This window comes from Chroicocephalus ridibundus, chromosome 1 (assembly GCF_963924245.1).
Source record: "Chroicocephalus ridibundus chromosome 1, bChrRid1.1, whole genome shotgun sequence".
NCBI lineage: Eukaryota > Metazoa > Chordata > Aves > Charadriiformes > Laridae > Chroicocephalus > Chroicocephalus ridibundus.
Genome location: NC_086284.1, coordinates 126,320,588 through 126,340,525, shown reverse-complemented (window position 1 = coordinate 126,340,525; position 19,938 = coordinate 126,320,588). Strand labels below are relative to the sequence as shown.

At 41.7% G+C, this 19,938-nt stretch overlaps 1 long non-coding RNA gene across 2 annotated transcripts; it reads left to right on the top strand.

The window, feature by feature from the left end:
- The first annotated feature begins 462 nt into the window (after positions 1-462).
- On the top strand, positions 463-4,387 carry LOC134508696 (uncharacterized). Of its 2 annotated transcripts, none has more exons than XR_010069129.1 (4): positions 463-602; positions 1,114-1,323; positions 3,670-3,761; positions 4,296-4,387. It is a non-coding gene; the product is annotated as an uncharacterized LOC134508696 (long non-coding RNA). The 2 variants fall into 2 exon arrangements; XR_010069134.1 differs by having other exon boundaries at positions 1,111-1,323.
- The last annotated feature ends 15,551 nt before the right edge of the window (positions 4,388-19,938 follow it).

Here is a 19,938-nt window from a genome sequence, read left to right as displayed (position 1 = left end):
GCATTTCTGCGTTGTAGCATGAAATAACCCGGTTTTGGTCAGCAGAGCTGATCCAGGCTGCAGAGGGTCGTTGGGTGAGTAAAGGCTCGTACACGGCCAGAGATGGTTGGAGTTACTAGTAAAGGTGTATCTTCTTGAGCTGTCCTATGAACCGAATGGAATTGCTCACCTGCATGTGGCATTGCTGGGTTTACGCTCACAGTAATTATTTTTTTTTAGAACCTGACCAGTTTGTGGCACTGCTGGTTTAGTGCGATGGGAATGTTTCCCACGGATTTCAGAGGGCACATGCTTATGCCTTCTTTGTTCTTTCTGAAGTTGATGCACATTTCTTTTTCCTAATAAAATAAGAATTTAGAGTAACAAGTAGAAGGGTTGTGTAGAGCCCGATGTTGAAAGGTACTATTCAGCACCAGCTTGCAGTGCAGAGTTTCATTTTTTTGGTGCTGATGTTGGCACTAGATCCATTAAAATAACTTTCTATTTTCTCAGCTGCCTTGATATCGGCTGTATCAACAGTGTGACGCTACAACAAGCCAACTAGCACAATGACAAAAGACTTTAGCAAACAAATAAAACCACACTTTTCATCGAGCAAACACGTAAGTGACCATGCAGCTGTGGATGATGGTACTGTGATGAGCTGAGCTAGGAGAGTTTTCTTTCAAATCAAACAGCTGATTTACTAATGTTATTTTTTAATTAAGCATATTATTATTTTATAATAAGAAATTACGGTCATTGAAAACCTGTCATTGATTGAGGAACAGTATCAGGGTTAGGCTGAGAAAAATAACAGCTGCCTCAAAAGCCCAGCCCTGCAAGGTTTGTACTCTGGTATAGGACTGTTCCTTGGAAACAGTGAACTTCTGCTATTTCTAGTCTGTTTTGCACCTGTAGTATCTAAGAGGAGATATTTTCAAGGGTGGCTCTGTGGAAGTCAAGGGGATTTGTCCCTAATACGGATCAGGTCTTTGTTATCTGGCTCTTTTCATTGTAGGGTAATTTGGGGGGAGGGGTGGGGGTGTAGGGTGTGTGTAAAGCAATAATGTTCACTTGAAGGCTTAGTCCATTTCTTTTCATTTCTGATCTGATTCTGCTCTTTGGCAGCAGAGGATGCTGTGAAGCTGCTGAAACTCTGCAAGTAAGAAGGGAAGGAGACCTCTGAGCTGGACTCTCTTCTGCCATCAGCTGGAGGACAGGATCCCTGATGAGCCAGGAGACCTGAGCCACTGGAGACAGGACTGAGGGAAGGAGTGTGTCATTATTCGCAGGAAACATCTGTGGCCAAGGGAGAAGGGCACTACCACCTTAGGGGCTGTGGTAAGTCTGCTTAATTTGGCTGCACTAAGCAGCTCTTTCCACTGTTCTTTATCCAGGACTGGCTGTGATAGCTCAGTTTCTTCTTGAATTGCATCCACTGGATTTACCAAAACATTTTCATGGTGACAAGTGTGCATTGTGCACTTCCATGCTACTTACTGTAGTAAAGCTCTGCTCTCTTAGTGGGCTTCCTAGGTACTACTGTAATGGAAAAAAATAAATGCTGAGGATAAAAGAATTCTAAAATGCATTCACGCTGATGAGCATTTAATGTTTTGTTTGGGTTTTTTCTGTATTAGGTTGAGTGCAAACTTTGATTGATAACATCTGGTAACTTAGCTTGACAAGACCTCTGGAGGTTTCTAGTCCAACCCCAGGGGTTCACCGTTTCCAGGCTGGATGTGGTTGCTCAGGGCCTTCCTTGTCTAGCTGCATTTGGAAAACTCACGGGGAGGGGGGTTTGTCATCATGCCTGTGCTCCTGCCCCAGCACTGCACCACCCCCACTGGGAAGAACTTTCTCTTGCATCTAGTGAGAATTTCCTTTGCTGCAACCACACTGTCAGGTCAGCGTCTTGCTTTTGCTGCTGAATCTTAGAAGCACAACTTCTCTACAGACTGGCATTTCCCGGACTGGATGCTGGAGCGTGGTTAGGCTGCACTCTCTGGTGGCGGTGAGGAGGAGTGATAGAGTGTAAAATTGATACTCCTGCTGTTTCTGTGTTGAATCCTCTCACATTAACTTCTGAAGGCTGTCTAAGGTTGAGATGTCAGCCAAATGCCACATACTTTCCCTTTGCAACAGCGGGGAAGGTGCAATTAGTAGACAAGGCATCAAATGTGGCACCTTGTATAGGTGGAGGGGAGAAATAGATTATTATTTTTTTTGTAGCCCTGTTTAAATGTGTACAACCAAATTGTGCTGGCTGGTAAAAATAGCATGGTAGAGAGTAGCTCAAACTTTCTTTTAATGTGTTTGAACTAATGTGCTTCACCACATTATTTCAGCTTCCCTCTCTACAGTACAGAGAATAGGAGTACGTACTGACGTGCATGAGATGATCAACAACCCAACAGTGATAAGAAGCAAGAAAATGCTTCTTACATGCACTTACATTTTGATCTGCATTTTCAGTGCATAGTGTTGGTATGAAGGGTGGGGGCTTTCAGCTTGTGTGGGTGCTGTTGAATGTCTGTGCTCTTCTTTTTCCTTGGAAATACAAGAGGAAGAGGAGCAAAGAGCTTAGGTCAAAGCCAAAAGGAAAACCTGGAATTGGCTGCATTTTCTTAAGCAAGAACTGAACCTGGGGAAATGTAACTTAACCTTTTCTGGTGGGCTAGGTGAAATTCCGAGGTCTTGACTTCCCTTGAAATGTCTGTGTCAATTTTTAAAGTCTGACTGAAAATTTGCGTGATGGAGAGACTTTGAATATTGTATCACTTAGTGAGTCATCCATTTTTGCACCTGTATGTGTTGTGGTAGTGACTGTCTTGTGGTGGGTTTTGTTTGCAATGAGAGTGAAGCTGTTTAGAGTTGCTAAAGCCGTTTAGAAGTTAGCCAAAACCTCTACCAATGCAAATCAGTGTGATTCTCAAGAAGGTTGTAGGGCTACAGTGATTTCAAGAAGATTTGAAGAACTAGACTCTTAACCTGCATTTTTATGTAAGGTAACTTCCAGTTTTCTTCTTTTTTATTTTTTTACCTGTATTTTTAAAAGAGCTCTGAAGCTTCTCTGCTGCATGTATTCAGGTGCTGGCTACCTTGTTTTTCTTTCCTATGAGAATTTATGCACAAATAGAGTATTAACAAAAAAAAATAAGAGACATTTCAGGTTCTAAGGAAGTGAAGCATGGTCAGGTCTGATTCAGACTGAGACAGGCACAATGCTTTCACTGAGGCCGTTTGATACTTTTGTTTTGAGCACTAAATTTATGCTGGTTCTTATTAGAAAATGGGAAAAAATTAGTTGAGAACAGAAAAATTCCCCATCAAGTTGGCATTTCTATTCTGAAATTAAAAGAACCAATCTTATCCAGTTTACTCTATCACACAAAGCCTTGATTGTGACTTCAAAGTGATGCTGAGATCTTGCAAAGTTGAACAAGTACTCTTGTTTAACAAAGGCTCAAAGGTTTTGCATGACAGTATAAGTTGAATTAAGTTAATATTTCAGTATGTGTCAGAGAGAAATAGAAGCTTTAGGGACTAAGCTGAAATAGGAGGTAATAGGAAGGTTGTAAGAGAAAGATGAAAACTCTTCCAACTATGTCTGTCATCTCAGTAATTTGTCTGGATGGAAGGTTCATAGGAATCCACCTTTTTTTTTCTTTTCTTTTTTTCATGCAGGATTGGTTCTCCTGGCTGTATGAAGGAGGGAAAGCGCAACTACAGAGCAAGAAGCTGCTGTGCTGAAATTGCTTCAGGCTACTTCCTGGAGGGTAAGGGAAGTTGTGAAATGCTTTAGGAAAGCCTTTCTTCCTCTGACACTTGATCACCTTTACAAAGTTAATAAAAGAGAAGAGACAAAGTGAAATGTAGCATTGCCCAAAGAGACTGAAACCCCTGGAGAGGTTTGCACTAACAATCAGGCCCCAAAATGTGCTGCATGCAACTTCCTCTGGAAATGTGCTAGCACTCCAGGTCAGCTACTACAGTCTTCCCTGTGATGAGAAGTCTGTCTGTTTTCCTGCTTCCTCCACACCCTTCCTTCAACTCTGCCTTCAGATTTGCTGTTGCATAACGCCATCTTCATAGAACATCAGGAATTTTCCAAAACCATAGCTGTTGCGTATGTGGTTTCATCAAGGCTAGAAAGCCAAAGCATGACTTCTCTCCTAGGCTTCCAAGGAAAGGTAAAGAACAAGCAGAAGCGATCCATTGAAGTGGGTTCCCTGCTTCTTTTCTTGTTCTGAGATCCAGGTCAAACACACTACTCCCCTGCCCTAGTGTCATCATTATTTTTTTTCTTGCAGCCACTGTAGCTGTTTATACAGACTAAACGTCATGTTTGCTGTTATGAAAGTCCATCCGGAAGCCAAAATACACACCCTTTCATCTTCCCTGGAATAATCGGTACGTTGTTTATGGTTAAGCTAAAGGACCAGCTGAGTTAGCTCAAAAGTCTTAACGGACTTGTGTCTGCAGCTATTTCCGAGTAACAGACATACACTGTGATAGCGTGGTTGAAACTGCTCTACTGTCTGGGCAGTTCTATAGAGCTCCAGAGATTTATAGTCTTTGAAATGCTCCTGTATAACTACAGAACTGAACTTCAAACTTGATCTAAAATCACGAGCTTATGCTCCCTTAAGTTCCGTAATGCCCATCAAGAAGCCTTGATTCTAAGGGCATCAGAAAGCACTACACATTTTATCATGGTATAAAATAAGATCTTTCCCACACTCACAGGAGGGAGAGATGCTAAAGCCTTTCTCTTGCTGTGGTAACCACAGCAACTTGGTTTAAAAATGTTGCAGTGCTGTCTTGTGTGTCCGTAAGCTTTCCTGGTGTAAGGCATGGTGGCAGGATGAAAGCTATGTCATTAGGTTCTAGTTCATCTTTAATCAAATGAACTAAATCATATTCACACCATAACTTTGTAATTGTTCACATTTGGGTTTGTACAGTTTGCTGGGGTTTTCAAGGTTTTTAAATCAGAGAATCCTGCCATCTGCACTTGTTGATCAGAATTCTGTAAGCTGCATGTAAGTGAACATCATATAGTATTCAGCAGGGTTTTTTAATAGTTGCAATTGTTAAAATAGAAATTTTAGGGAAGTAGCAGCTGTATCTGTGCCACCACCCAAGACAGCATTAGCAGGAAGGCTAGTGGCAGGGAGGGTTGCAATGCATATATGGAAAATCAACAGAAAGCATTAGGATGGGAAAGCGGTTTCCATGGAAAAAGGTGCTATGCTCATCCTCACAGACAAGGAAGATGACCGGTGTAAGAATTGAGAGACTGTACAAGATGGGTGTTGTGGTCATTTAGAAGCTGGCAATTTGGGACTCGTGATGGTTCTTGGCTGTGGCACTTTTAACCTGGCGCTGGGGGCCTGGTTTACCGCCTGGTGGAACTGTAGGCTTAATACACCATCTTAATCTTACCCTTACACTGTACTGCAGGGATAAGGTCAGGCAGGACTTCTATGGAAAAGAAAATAAACTGGTTTTCCTGCATTGCCTCCAGAAAATTAATGATAAGGCCTGCTTATTACATTAATTACTGTAAAGTAAGAGATACTCTTTCCTCATACTGTTAGTTATAACTACAGTTATAAATAATACAGTTATAACTAAGTTATAACTACAGGTTTTGCAATGGCCATTATTCAATGACCAGATATAACTATCAGGCCTGACATTTCTCCCTTGGTTTAAATCTTATGCAGTTGTGTATGCAGGACGGGGTAGGGCAGAATGAGGTCTGTTGCCTTAGCATAGAAAGCTGGTCGGATTGTAAGGTTATTCGTCAATATGTCTTCTGTTTTCAAAACGCAATTCTCAAGCACCCAAAGGCACTTTTTAGTGCAATCAGCACCCCACATGCATGACCCTGAGTGTCAGTGAGGGCTGTGCCTTTTAAGTAACATATGTACAAATGATCTGAGTGGTTCAGACCAAGCATCTGCCTGCTCCCCATCTCTAGCAATGGCCCCAAGCGTACCTCTAATGGTTTGCCGTTGTTAGCACGTGAAAGAGTGCTTTCTGGGAAGCATCTGGTCAAAGCTCAGGAAAGCCCTGCCTACCTAACCCACCCAGGCCAGCATGTGAGGAAGCACGTGTGCTCCATACAGACAGTGGGGTGGCTGCAGTGGCTCCATGGTGGCTGCCACTGATGGGTCTGCTGGTCTGCAGGGCCTCCCCCTGCTCAGGCCACGGGGAGTGTTAGCCATGGGGTCTCTTCCAGAAGGGCTGACTGTTGCTGAGGAGGCTGGTCAGTGTATGGTGAAGCAAGCCTTGTCCAGGCTCTTCAACAGTCTAGAAATCCCTCAGCCTGTGATTGTCCGTGCCTATCTTATGGAACTTGCTGGATGGTCACGGGGCTGCCAAGAGAAAGAGCTGCAGAGGTGTAGCTGCAGGAAGAGATGGTGGGAGGGCAGGTGGGAGATCCTCTCAGAACAGAACTGTGAGAAACTCAGTAAGAGGATCTGATTCTTGTACAAGTGCTTCTAGTACACAAGAAGCATGGTTAGGAGTGGGCCAGTGGGACTTGCCACATCCCCCAGGGCAGGCATGGTGTTGAGGGGCCAGTTTCAGCCCTTGTAACATGCTCGAGAACAGACTGGTAGTGTTGTACCAAGTACAAACTGAGCTGGCTCATTAAAAGCAAGCCAAACCCAAAAGCAGACACCAGGGAAGCAGAACAATGAGGCATGATGCTTCTGCTGTGTCCTCTCCCAGCGTATGTGTGTCTTTACTTCAGGGATTTCCTGAACCTGGTGGTGTTTATCTGGTTAGTGACTATCAAGAAATATTTCCTCTAAATGCTCGTTCAGTCTCCCTTGAGAATTTTCTGCAGCTAGAAAATCCTTCAGCAAGGACCTTGTCTAGAACCCAGCTTCTCTTATCTTCATTGATGGCTCCTCATTCTTGAATATCTGAAGAGACAGTGAAGAGTTGTTCCTATCTGAGCCATCAGGCTTCCCAAAGGTGTCTCTTTGCTGGGGTGGAGAATCCTAGCCCACTAGCTTCTCGTATGGTGACCACTGTCACCACGTGCAAGGTATGTGTCAGGAACACATTGCTTACCTGTGAAATGCATGTGTTTAAGTGAAACACTGCAGATCTTCATCAGCAGGTTAGTGGATTTCTAAATTAAGCCACTGCCTTGAACAATATTTTTTTTTTTCTCTCAAAACTCTGATAACCAAAGAACAATGTTTTGTTACTGCCTGTTCTTGTATCTGGTTTGGAAAAAAAAAAGCACCTTAAAAGATCAGTCAGTGAATGTCTTGGCAGCACTCTGATTTTAGTCTTGCCTAAGAGGAATCACCATCTGTTGAATCACAACTTTCACTTCCTTTGTTGCCTGAATTTCTTAATCTTTCATCTCACACTGGTCTAGCTCTGTGGAGAGGGAAATGTCACCAAAGCAGAAATAGAGACTGTGAGCACAGACTCTGGGGACTGGGCTGAAGTGGAGAAGTGGAAGAGCCCCCATACAGATGAAAGTAGGTGGTGTACTTCGAGGGAGAGCAGACAGCAAGGGCAGAGAACAGAAGCTTCTGGGGACAGTTTGTGACAGTTAGTTTGGAAACACTAATGTTTTTTAAAGGTTAGTTTTCCCAAGGGGGCTGAACTACTCCAGGGGAGCACTGTTGGGTGTGGTGTGGCTTGTAAGGACTAAAATGGATTTGAGGAGCAGCCCAGCATATTGAAAGCCACAAGAATCCATTTCTTACTTATACTAGTGTCTGCCAGGAACTTACTCTGTACGACTCCTTATCAGAGATCTCAAAATTGCTGATAAGGTGTAGGATGTTCTAGGGCAGCTGGACCACCTCAGCATCCGAATTCCTTTTTTGTCTGTTTATATAACTCGGCCTTCTTGCCAGAGCATGCCTTGTCATGAGTTCTGTGGGATTTTATTGTCTTTTCAGCTTTTAAATGAAACCGAGTGTTCCAGACAATACTGGATCTCAGCACCGTGTTATCTTCCCCTTCTGGGTACTTCTTCAATTTCATTCTTCTTCAGTGTAATAAAACCCAGAGCCCTGTCCCGATGCCTTCCTTCCCCCGTTCTTCAAAACTGCCTTGAAAGTCCCTGGCTAGACTGTCACATGCTCATCACTGGTTTTCCCCAAGGGCCGTTTTCTTGTGGAAACACAAGTCCTTAGGGTCATTGTCCTGAGTCTACTTCTCACAAGAGAGCTACTTTTCTACCCTTACTTATGGAAAACTCCTGCAAATTTTCCTCTCCCACAAGTTTCAAACTTTTCCTGTCTTCTGGACTTCGTCATTACCCGTTAACGTGCGATACTAACCAGTCACAGCAGCACTGTGCCTGCTTTCTGGAGAAACAGAATTTCTCCCTCTAAATTTCTTAATAAGGGGTCTTGGAGAAGTTCTCTTGTTTTCATCTATCAAAGGAAGGTGTCAGAGGATTACTTTTATTTTTAAAACAAGGGACCATGTGAAAACCATGGGACAGAGTCTTACCTGCCTTTATTGATTCTCAGGATAGGCTGTCTCTTTGGTTATAAAGTTGCACAGTATCAAAATGCATTTAAAAATTGGGCTTTAATCCATCATTAGTGTTTTTACAGTCTCTATCTTAAACAGATAAGGGACTACATCTGTTAACTGGGGAAAGTGGAGGATACAGGCATGGTGCACTCACTGAATAGTTGTTCTGTTGCCTCACTCTGGTATCAGTGTGACCCTCGGTCATTGTGATCTGTTTATTTCTCATTTTACATTTAGCTATAAGAAGTAAAGGAATGGATATTAGACATAAAATATTAACCTATCCTAGGTTATCCTAGGCGTCAAGTCCAGCAAACTTGTGGAGCATTATTTGAACCATCCAATGTAACAGAAAAGTGAGTTATTTTTAATACTGCTGTAGCATTTCTCTAGATAATTCAAAAACATATATAAGTATTAATACTCCCTATTTGTCTGTGGAATTGTGGAAGATGCTACTCTTAAAATGTATTGACTCATTTCTGTTACATTTTCAGGGCAGTTTTGTCACAGGATTACAGCAGTATTATATACTGTATGACTGGGGACTTCATGAAAGCATGAGCATTTTAGAGAACACACTTTTTTGAAGAATAATCTTACAATGTAGGAAATAGGCAAGGTTCTTAAGTTTTTATAATTTTAAAACTGACTGATTTCTTGCTAATTTGAAGTCAATGTTTTGGATGTGCTTTCTGTAGCTCAGTTATTTCAGTTGCACTTTTGTAAAAGACAAATTACTTAAACTGTTCAACAGTTTTATGTGGCTTTATGTTTTAAGTTTTGCTGTACACTTTCTTGTATAATTTTTTTACAAGTTCACCATAAACTCAGATAGAAAGTTACAGCTTGATATACTTGTTTGGCTTTTTCAGTGCTGAGCTCTTTGGATCTTGAAAAAAGTCTGGGCTAGTGTGTTTTCCAGCCCTTCCTGGAAGTACTGGGAGGTGAACTCTAACAGCTGTCATTCATTAGCTTGAGCAGTTTCTTTGTTTAAAGTGCAAGACCCTGAGCTTATTCTGCAAGGGACACCTACTAGATCTCTGAGGGCTTTAAATATTATATAGTCAGCTCAGAAACTGTTGAGATTCAATGAATTTGTGGGTATAGTGATGGCAAAAGATAAAACCTGTGTTCTTTTTGTCTCTATATATCCTCCTGTACTTCTAAATCCAGACCATGGCCCACCAGAGGGTGGTGGGACAGATAGTGGTTCTACTGCTGATGAGTTGGTATTCAACATATGGTCCACGGGTGGTTACAGAGAGGATTATTCTATCACAGGACAAGAAGTCAGAGTGCCTATTGAAATTACCAGACAGCAGGCTTAAATTGAGCAAAGGCAAGTTCTTTTTACATGGCACAGCAGAAATAGACTGTGAGAGTATAAATGGGCTCAAAAAAGGAACTGAAGAAAATCATAGAAAGGCTTTTAAATACATAGGTGCAAAACCAGCCTCTGGCTCATGCTGTCCCTGAACAGCAAATTACCAGATCTCACCAGGGTGTGTTAGAGGAAGAGTCAATCTTGCCCTGTTTTTTGTACTCTTTCCCAAAGTACCCATTATTGGTCGCTGTCTGAGGAAGGAGCCTGGCTTTTCATAGACTTGGTCTGGTTCACTGTGGCTGTCCTTGTGTTACTGACCCCCTACATCTGTGAGACAGGAGCAGGATCCATGTGTGCAGGGCAAAAAAAAAAAAAAAAAGTAAAAGTCATGTCCTCAGCCACACCACAACCTGTTCTCACTTTGTTAATATGCAAGGTTAATAAGCATAAACACATCCACTTGACTTAAACACATTCCCTAGCCTAAGAGGAGGCGTGCATTAGATCCTGGGAAGGTTTGAGAAGAAAAAGTAAAACAACACCAAGTTACTCTTAATTCTGCTGTGGTCTTATTTGGTTAGCTCACAAATATTCAGTAACAGCAAGAAAAATGCAGGCTTCCAGTGTAATCCAGTGCCAAGAATGTAATCCACAGTTTGTCCTTAATCCCATGAGGATCATCTCAAATGTTTCCAGTGCTTTTGGCAGGAATATTAAATTACAAAATCTAGGATACTTGCCAGAAACAGAAAAAAGAAGGTTTGCAGTAAAAGCAGTGCCCCTGCTCTGTGCTTCTGCAGGAGCAAAATGGCATGTCTATATGGGCAATTGCTTTGAAAAAAAAATAAAATAAAAAAAAATTAAAAGGGCAACTTCTCATAAGTGTCTTGTAGCACTCCATTCCAATTAGTTCCTAGTACTAAAATATGGACTGTTCAGTGCCTGATGACAATTCAAGGAAGTAAGTGAAGGTGACTAGTTTGTCAGTATATTGAGCTTTTCTTTTATGGATTTGAAAGTACTTATCTGTCTCATTTCCTCCAGAGCTGGGACCTGTGCTCCAGATCCTGACTTCTGTGTTGTCTGTGTGTTGGAAGGAACTTGCAGGACACAGTGGGGTTGCTTCAGATTCACTCTGATAAAACCAAGGCCAAAGTTCAAATATTGTCAGTTTTGTTGAATTTACCATAAGAAGTACTTACACCTTTGTAAAATAAATCCTTGACTATACAAAGAGTTCCAAGGAGAGAGAGTTGGAGAACTGTGAGGTCTTGTTTGTATGTCAGGCCTTCTTTGAGAATTATCTGCAACTCTATACTTGTTTTATTTATCAAGGTGAAAGTCCCATTTGTCTTTAGAGAGTGAATCTTTAGCCATTTCTGATCACAGAATCACAGAATGGTAGGGTTGGAAGGGACCTCTGGAGATCATCTAGTCCAACCCCCCTGCCAGAGCAGGGTCATCTAGAGCAGGTTGCACAGGAATGCGTCCAGGCGGGTTTTGAATGTCTCCAGAGATGGAGACTCCACCACCTCTCTGGGCAGCCTGTTCCAGTGCTTTGCCACCCTCAAAGTAAAGAGGTTCCTCATGTTTAGGTGGAACTTCCTATGCTCAAGTTTGTGCCCATTACCTCTTGTCCTGTCGCTGGGCACCACTGAAAAGAGCCTGGCCCCATCCTCCTGACACCCACCCTTTAAGTATTTATAAGTGTTGATAAGGTCCCCCCTCAGCCGTCTTTTTTCCAGACTGAAGAGACCCAAATCTCTCAGCCTTTCTTCATCAGAGAGGTGTTCAAGTCCCCTAATCATCTTGGTAGCCCTTTGCTGCACCTTCTCTAGCAGTTCCCTGTCCTTCTTGAACTGGGGACCCCAGAACTGGACACGGTACTCCAGGTGCGGCCTCACCAAGGCAGAGTAGAGGGGGAGGATGACCTCCCTGGACCTGCTGGCCACATTCTTCTTGAGGCACCCCAGGATGCCATTGGCCTTCTTGGCCACGAGGGCACATTGCTGGCTCCTGGTCACCCTGTTGTCCACCAGGACTCCCAGGTCTCTTTCCACCGAGGTGCTCTCCAGCAGGTCAGCCCCCAACCTGTGCTGGTGCATGGGGTTATTCCTCCCCAGGTGCAGCACCCTACACTTGCCCTTGTTGAATTTCATAAGGTTCCTCTCTGCCCAAATCTCCAGCCTGTCCGGGTCTCTGTATGGCGGCACAGCCCTCCGGTGTGTCAGTCACCCCCCCCAGCTTTGTGTCATCAGCAAACTTGCTGAGGGTGCACTCGATCCCCTCATCCAGGTCCTTGATGAATATATTGAAGAGGACTGGACCCAGTACTGACCCCTGAGGAACACCACTCCTCACTGACCTCCAACTACACTCTGTGTTCCCAATCACTACCCTCTGAGATCTGTCTTTCAACCAGTTTTGTTATACTAGGGTACTTTCATGGGTATAAGCTCTCCACTAGAGAAAAGGACAAATTATAACTGTTTATTTAGTTAGTTGATATTGGAAAAATTTCATCTTACATCAGATATGTTGACACATTTTTCTTCTTTCTCTCTTTTCCTGGTCTCTATCCCACATGACTGCTTTTCCAGGGTCTGCAGAGGAGTGTCTAACATTCTCCTCCCTTCTAGGCAATACTCTGTTTGCTTCTGCAAGAGACAGAAACACCAATGATTTATTTAGTAATACATTTGAATTTTGTCACTCTATTTGTATTCTCTTCCTCATGCTTTATTGAAGAACCAACCTTAAGATCAGCTAGAGATTTAATTTAGAAATTCCAGCTGTACCTTACCCAAAATACACATCCTACAGAATACCAAAGATGCATAGATGTCCCTTTATTGCCTATTGTTTTAAAATAAGAGGAGTCTGAGCTTCAGTCTCTGGAATTTTTCAGTGCCTACCCCATTTGGGGCCATTCATGCTATGATGATGCAAACAAAACATTATGTAGTTACATAGAGCTGGTAACAGTATTTTATTGCCATGCAATTTAGCACCAATACCAAGAATTCTTCCTGGATGGTGCTGTACTTTGCTGGTACTTCCCACTCAACAAGCATCCTAGCTCAGGCACAGACCTCACAGAATCAGTCGCTTATTTTCTGTCCAGAATGAGGTGTCTGAAAAACACTTTTCTTCTTTGTATCAGACAGTTGTGCTTTTCTGCAGTGGCAGGAAAGGGTGGAGAGGAGGAAATGTTGACCTCAGAGCTGCTTTCATGCTTATCTCTCTTGCCTTTTCTGGGTCTGGAGGATATTTATGTCTGCAAGCTGGGACTCACCTACAGCTACATGTGTTACTTTGCAAAGCCAACTGACTTTTTAGGATGCTTAAAAGGCCCATATATGCTGATGCATTTGCACCAGATATGTTTGAAGCCACATCCTGTATTACATACGTAATTGTAGCCACAAATAGAAAACAGGACGCATTTTCCACTTGTTACTCAAGTTTTGATAAATTTGAATGTGAGACAGCATCTAGCTTGTTATCTTGATTCTTTTTGCAGCTGTGTTGAGATTAAAGTGTTTGAAAGAACACCGCAGCTAGAGGGAAGGTGACAGACAGATCAAATACATGGAGGAGCAATGCATGTTCTGCCTCTCTCTTGTGAAAAAGGTAGATATAGGTTCTGGAAAGCTTTGGAGGCCCAAGGCTTGTTAAACCCACCGCACATTTTTCAGAGGAAGCTAGAAACATATTCAGCGAAATGTCGCTAGCAACGTTAAAGTTGCTTAAAAAAATAACAGCACTGCTTTATAAGTATAAGCTCCTCTTCCTTTTAGTTATAAATCACTAGTTACTTTCATCAAAGGAAACCATAAGATACATTTTTCTTGTTAACCATATACCTAATGACATTTTTTTTTTCTGTTGAAGGTCAACTTGACCTTTTGTTAAAACAATACAACAGGGTAACTAGTTAGAGTGTTAAGGACAAGTGGCAAAGCAGTAGCATTGTCAGAGAGAAGAAAATCAAGGCTTCCCACTTGTTAGTATCAAAAATGTATGTGACTGAGTGACAGCCCTGTCATCTAATTCCATACAGCAGTTATTTTGCTTTGTGACCTCTCTTTTCAGAACCTTGGATGCTTAACTTAAAATGTGTGAAAGCAAATTATGTACATTTGCTGAAAAAGCATACCTTTCAAAGACTATTTGGCAAGGCATTTAGACCCTCATGTAAACTCCAGTTCTTCAATTGCCGTGTTTGCTCAGCTCCTGTGAAGGAGTATCAGCTGCAGAGGACAGCCATTTCATATGCCTGTACTGCAAACAGTGTTATGTTGGCATTATGATGTGATTAAAATGCATAAATAGTTGAGTACATCAGATATCTGAGGCTAAAGGACACACACTAAATGTGTTGAATAATTAGCTTCACTGCAATCAGAAGCAAAATACCCAGCATTTACACAAGAAATGCTGGCCTCTTTTCTGTGTGCTATATACAAGATGAAAAATGAAACAAAATTAAGCCTTGGAATACAATCTCAGGCTTGGAGTCCTAACTGAAAGAAAGAAAAAGGACACAAATTCAATAACTGAATTCAAAGTAGGTTCCAGACTCAGCATGGGAGGATCCAGGGAGAGTGGAGCCCAAACATCTTTTTGCCAATAAGGGGTGAGACTTACTGAAGGAAGAGGGGGATAACATAGCAGGTTTGCTTGTGTTAAACTTGTCTTTCGACTGAACAGAAGTTCTAGTTGACTTCAGTGGAGTTTTGCCAAAATAGAACTGTATTAGGTGCTAAGTAGAATTTCAGTACTTCAGGTTCATTGATGTACTTTACAGCCCCCTGGGAAATTGTGGTAAACACCTATCTTCCCCTTAGGAAGTGACTCTGTGATGATACTCTCTGCTTCTTACATTATGTTGTGCAGATTTGGTAAAAAGCCTTCCCCCCTGCAACTTTTAGCATGTTGTTGTATTGCTTAGTGCTTGCGTGAAATTAAATAGCAGCAGTTTGGGACTCATACTACTTTGCTTTTTTTTTTTTTAGTATTTTCTGTGTTGTTCATGTTTACTGGTTTTATTATAACAGCCTGGGTAGTATACAGGGTGCTTCAGTTGAGAAAAAATCAGTCATTCATTTTTTTTATTAGTGTTCTTGAGGCATGCCGGTCAAATGATACTAACTGTAAAACATTGAGCTATGACTAATGAACCCTTTGGAGAATGGAGGTGACCCCCTGCTTCACATTACATTCTGATGTGCAGAGAACAACTACCAATGTTATCAGAACATTTGCTAATGCTGTGAGCTTTGATATCTGGGAGATTTGCTATGTGCTGGGCCCTATTAAAACAGCTTAATTTCCTGTTGGCAGACAATATGTCTTTAGAAAAACATTGCCAACCAGAAATGCTGGCCACAGGCTCTTAGATAAAATTTGGTCATTTCTGGAGCCTCGCGTTGAAGGATGCTGAGGATCTGCAGCCCTGGTTCTTACTGCTGAGAGCTACTTCCCCTTGGGACTTCTGAAAACTAGCATAATGTGTTTCAAGCTGAGTATCCAAAAGTGATTGTATGAGTCATTAGGTAGTAAGCTCTCTGGGGGCTCAGCCAGTATTCCTGTTCTGCATTTATGCAGCATATAATATTGTAGGGGTCTGGATCTGAGTGTCTTATGAGCTGCACAATACACTAGATATTAATAGTAGTCATAACTAAGGGATGTAGTTTGTCTGCTTGTGATCTCATCAGAGCCACATGTCAAATCTTTGCAGAACTGAATGTAGAAATCCAGAGTCCCTAGACCTCACCCTTCATTATTTGAGCAGCAGGCCATCCATTGCAATAGTTATTCTGTTCTATACACAGCAGTTCCCCATGAAGTAAAAATAAAAACAATGAGATGGAAAAACCACACTCGATGCAGTGCCTGATGTTTTGTTTGCTCAAATGGTGTTTACAACTCGGCAGTGTGCAATTGGAAATGAGGCCTCCTACTGCCGTGTCCTATGCAAACGTGCTGGGAGGTACAATCTTTTCCACACAATTCTCTTAAAGTGATATGGGCTGTTAAAACTTTCACTTGGGCATTGAGATTATTGGCAAAGCATAAGGAAAGATTAGGAGATGCAATGTTGCCCAAGCCATCTGATCGAAGATGACTCAGAGTCACAAGATTAGTTTAAAGTACATAATAACTTGGGGTTCTTTTCTATTTGCCGTCTTGCCCAGGGGTTCAGATTTTTCAGCTTCAGATCTTTAACCAAGCTGATGAAAGACTACTTTTATCAAGGGACTTGAAGGTCATATGTAGTCATGTGATTGCATGAGTTAGACTTCAGAAAGAAACACCAGATATTGCATTATTTAGCAATATGGAGTAGCATTATTGTCTTTTTAAATAGCTTTTCAGCACCAGGGGAAGATGGTATTTCTAGTAATTCTTCCTAAGAATATGAATAGACCCTCTTGTTGCTGTACACTCACGGAATGATAGTGAATCTTCTTCATAGCCACAGGGAGATCACATTTCGAAGCATGTGGGGGTAAAGCACTTCTTAGAGCAGCATGCTTGTGTATGAATGAATGCTTCCTTAATGGAAAGCCCACGTTTCTTTGGGGCGCTGCATGTGTGTCAAAGCAGGGCTTGCAAAATACCAGTCGTGATTCAGGCACTCTCATGACACTGGAAGGATAAAAGTGAATGTTGCTGAGAACCATAAAGAACTACAGTATGTAACCATCTTCTTTTTAATCTAATCTCGATGGCTCAGTCCCTGTGAGCAGCAACATTCATGACACTAAAAATGGGGTCTGAGTGAATGGATTCCAGAATGTCTTTGGTGGCCTCAGTGTAGCCTAAAAGCCACACATTCTGAATGGCGAAATGCAAAACCTCTGTCAGCCTCTCCTCTCCACTGCACCTCGCAGAAGGAGCTGGCAGTTAGCACACATGGACCTCACAGCAGGTCTACAGTCTGTCATGACAGTTGTCACATACTTAAAAGCACTGAAAATCTGAGTTCAAGGTTGGGACTTGGAGGCATGTAAGCCTTACTTATATAGAGGAAGAGTACCATGACTGTGTCTACACTTTATTTCCATTCCCCAGTGTGCTCGTTATACCAAATCAGACGATATTAGATTAATTAGACTAATAGACCTTAAGGTATTTTTCCTTACTGAAGTGAATTTTGTATGCCTACATCATCTATCACTTCTCATCATGGCCCAAAAGGTATAAGATACATTTATACACCAGAAAGTGGCATGTGATGAACTCGTGTTGGCGCTCAGTTAAAATAACAGTGCAGACAGAGCATTTCCAGGTAGAACATGGGGTACGCTTCTTCTGCTCAACTATGGTCTTGTCTATAAACTTTAACTACTGCAGCCAGCCCAAGTTATACTGGCCTGGTTTTATGGAGGGGGAGACTTGAAATCAGGGTGACGTAACTTTCTTGAGGTCACATCAGAGCCTGTGTCAAAGCAGGGATTAGAATGCAAGATCTGGACACTTTTCACAGTTTATTTGTATGTTTGTAAAAATCAGGAAAAAATGTGTGTGAGGGAGAGAGAGAGGACGCTGTTTTGTTCTTGAGCCTGTGCGACTATTTCACAACCAGTCTGTAGCTGTGTCTGCAAGTTTTCAGATACGTGGGGCTCAGTTCTCCCTTTTGATAAGCAGAATTCAGGTCCAAGCCTGAGGACATATGCGCTCAGGACATATGATTAGGACTTATCCTAATCTTGGACCATTCATTGATACACATAATACTAGATCACGTATGCAGTCTGAAGAGACATAGGGACCTTAATGACTGCTGAGCCCACGTGGCACAATCTGTCCCCTGCAGCAGGAAGAGTAAGCAACACATAGCTGTATTTTTTTCTAATGCCAGCAGAAAACAGCCTGTATCCCTGGTAAATTTTTCACAAGTGAAAAGTGAGATGCTTAGGTGTGCAAATTGGCTTGACAGTTCTGACCCTAGTAATCGTTTGGGTGATGTGTTTATTATTTTTCTAGCCATTCAGGGAGGAAACATTATTATCTGAGAAATTCTGGAGTATCTTGCTGTTTTGTTCTCTTAATTCAGTCTTATTCTTCTAATACATCTTCACTTCATGCACATCCTCCTGTTTATCATCTTCTTCCTTTCCTGTATTTCTTCCTATCAGTGTCTTTTTCCTCCAGCTCACCTCAGTTCATTCTGTTCTTTCTACTCTCCTACCAGATTAGTTTTCTCAATAGTGTATACTAACCCTAGTATGTTTCCCAAGCAGTGTTAGGCTTTAAGTATAATAGTTTTTATGCCTTCTATCTCTGTTCATTCCACCTTGTCATGATCTTTTACAGATGATCACCACATGCACTCTAATTAGAAAAGTCTTCTGAGTAGATGAAGACAATTATTTTATCTGTGTTTTCCAGGAAAAATCCTATGTCAGGGTCGCTTTTAAATAATGTAGGATTGAAAAACTGAGAGGAAGCTGATCAAGACAGTAGCATCAGTTTGACTCAATAAATTTATTTTAATCGGTGCAGGTACCTCTTGTGGGTTCTTTCCTAAGTCATAAACAGCTGAAACTGATTCAGTCTGTTATCGATCTAATTCAATTTCACATTGTCAGTCTACACAGATAGCTACTTTTGCTAAATCAGTACAACTAAGAGTCAAGTGAGTGAGTAGACACAAATCTTGGACAGCTCTCCCCTTCCATGGAGCATGAGGATCATTGTTGAGATTCTGAAGGTGAAGAAATGAGTATCTGTCATAAAGAATTCATCCTTTCCCATTTAGGCCGTGAGGAACGTTACATCGATCAAAATAAAAGAATGCCAGGAAAAAACAATAATTGATTTGAGCAATTGTGCAAAGACAGATCTCTTTCTCAGTCGTTGGCTTTGGGAACAGCTTGCTGCCTAAAGGTAGGTTTTCCATTTTTTTGTAGGAGCAATGCTGTTTGGTACTTTTTGTAAGACTTCAGATGTTACAGTTAGAGGAGGTTTGTTTGGGCCAGTGATTCAGTAGACTCAGTGTCTACTGTAGAATGTCTAATGTTATCATGAAACATTTCATAACGGCGAAGTATCTTTGGGAATATTGTGTGGACGAAATGACTTATGGGTGCTTATGTTTCATTGATCAGAAATGTTCTGAGTGGTATTACAGGACGCTGCAGGAAGAACACGTGTAGCCGAGAGGGACCTTGTGGAAAATTCCCATGACTCTTAACAGTAATGAAGCTTCGTAAGCAATAATGAGAAATATAACAGAATAATAATTAAAAAACAAAACAAAACAACAAAACAACCAACAAACACCTAAGAAAGATATAGCTGTAGACAATTTCCTTATGTGATACTTAACCATGTTTTTCAAACTTGTATGTGATAATTATGTTTGAACACTAAAAGCCTGATTTTCATGCTGCCCTCTATTTGCACATTAACTCAGAAAAGGGCATTTGCCCCCACAGTTTTAAAACAAAGCTTACAAAACAGAGGAAAGAGATGCTTATGAAATCAATAGGAAATTTCATCTGTTTAGAAAAACAAGAGCGTGGTACAGTAATATGCTTCTTTTTTCTTTCAGCAAGAAGTGTTTACAGAGGGGTGCAGCAACACGGGTTTTCTACTTGCTGACTCACAGAAGTGCGAGTCTGTACAAGGCGTGCTGGCTTGCTGATCCCAAATTTTCAAATGCTGTTTCAGTGAAAATCGCCTTCCAGGTAAAAGGGAATTAAATGAATTGCCAGTTCTTGAAGCATTAATTAATTAGCGAAAGACTGGAAGAACTCCAAACACTTTTTGGCGACGAGGCCTTGTCTTCTTCACTAAGAGGAAGCTGTGGGGACAGTACTTGCACGCTTATGCATATGTGGATCTGTCTTACCTCAAGGTGAATATGGCTATGCCTACGTTACTGAGTAGCACAGCGCATGAGGAAATGATTTCTGGAGCCAAACCAAACAGTGCTGAAGACCCAGTGTCTACACTATATGCTTTTTTGAAGCGGTTAATTTGGATTGGCTCTAGTCAGGTTCCATGGACTGACTGCCCTTTAGGAGCTGGAGCAGGATATGCTTATCAAGCAAGGTAAGCTTCTCAAGCACACCTTCCAATTT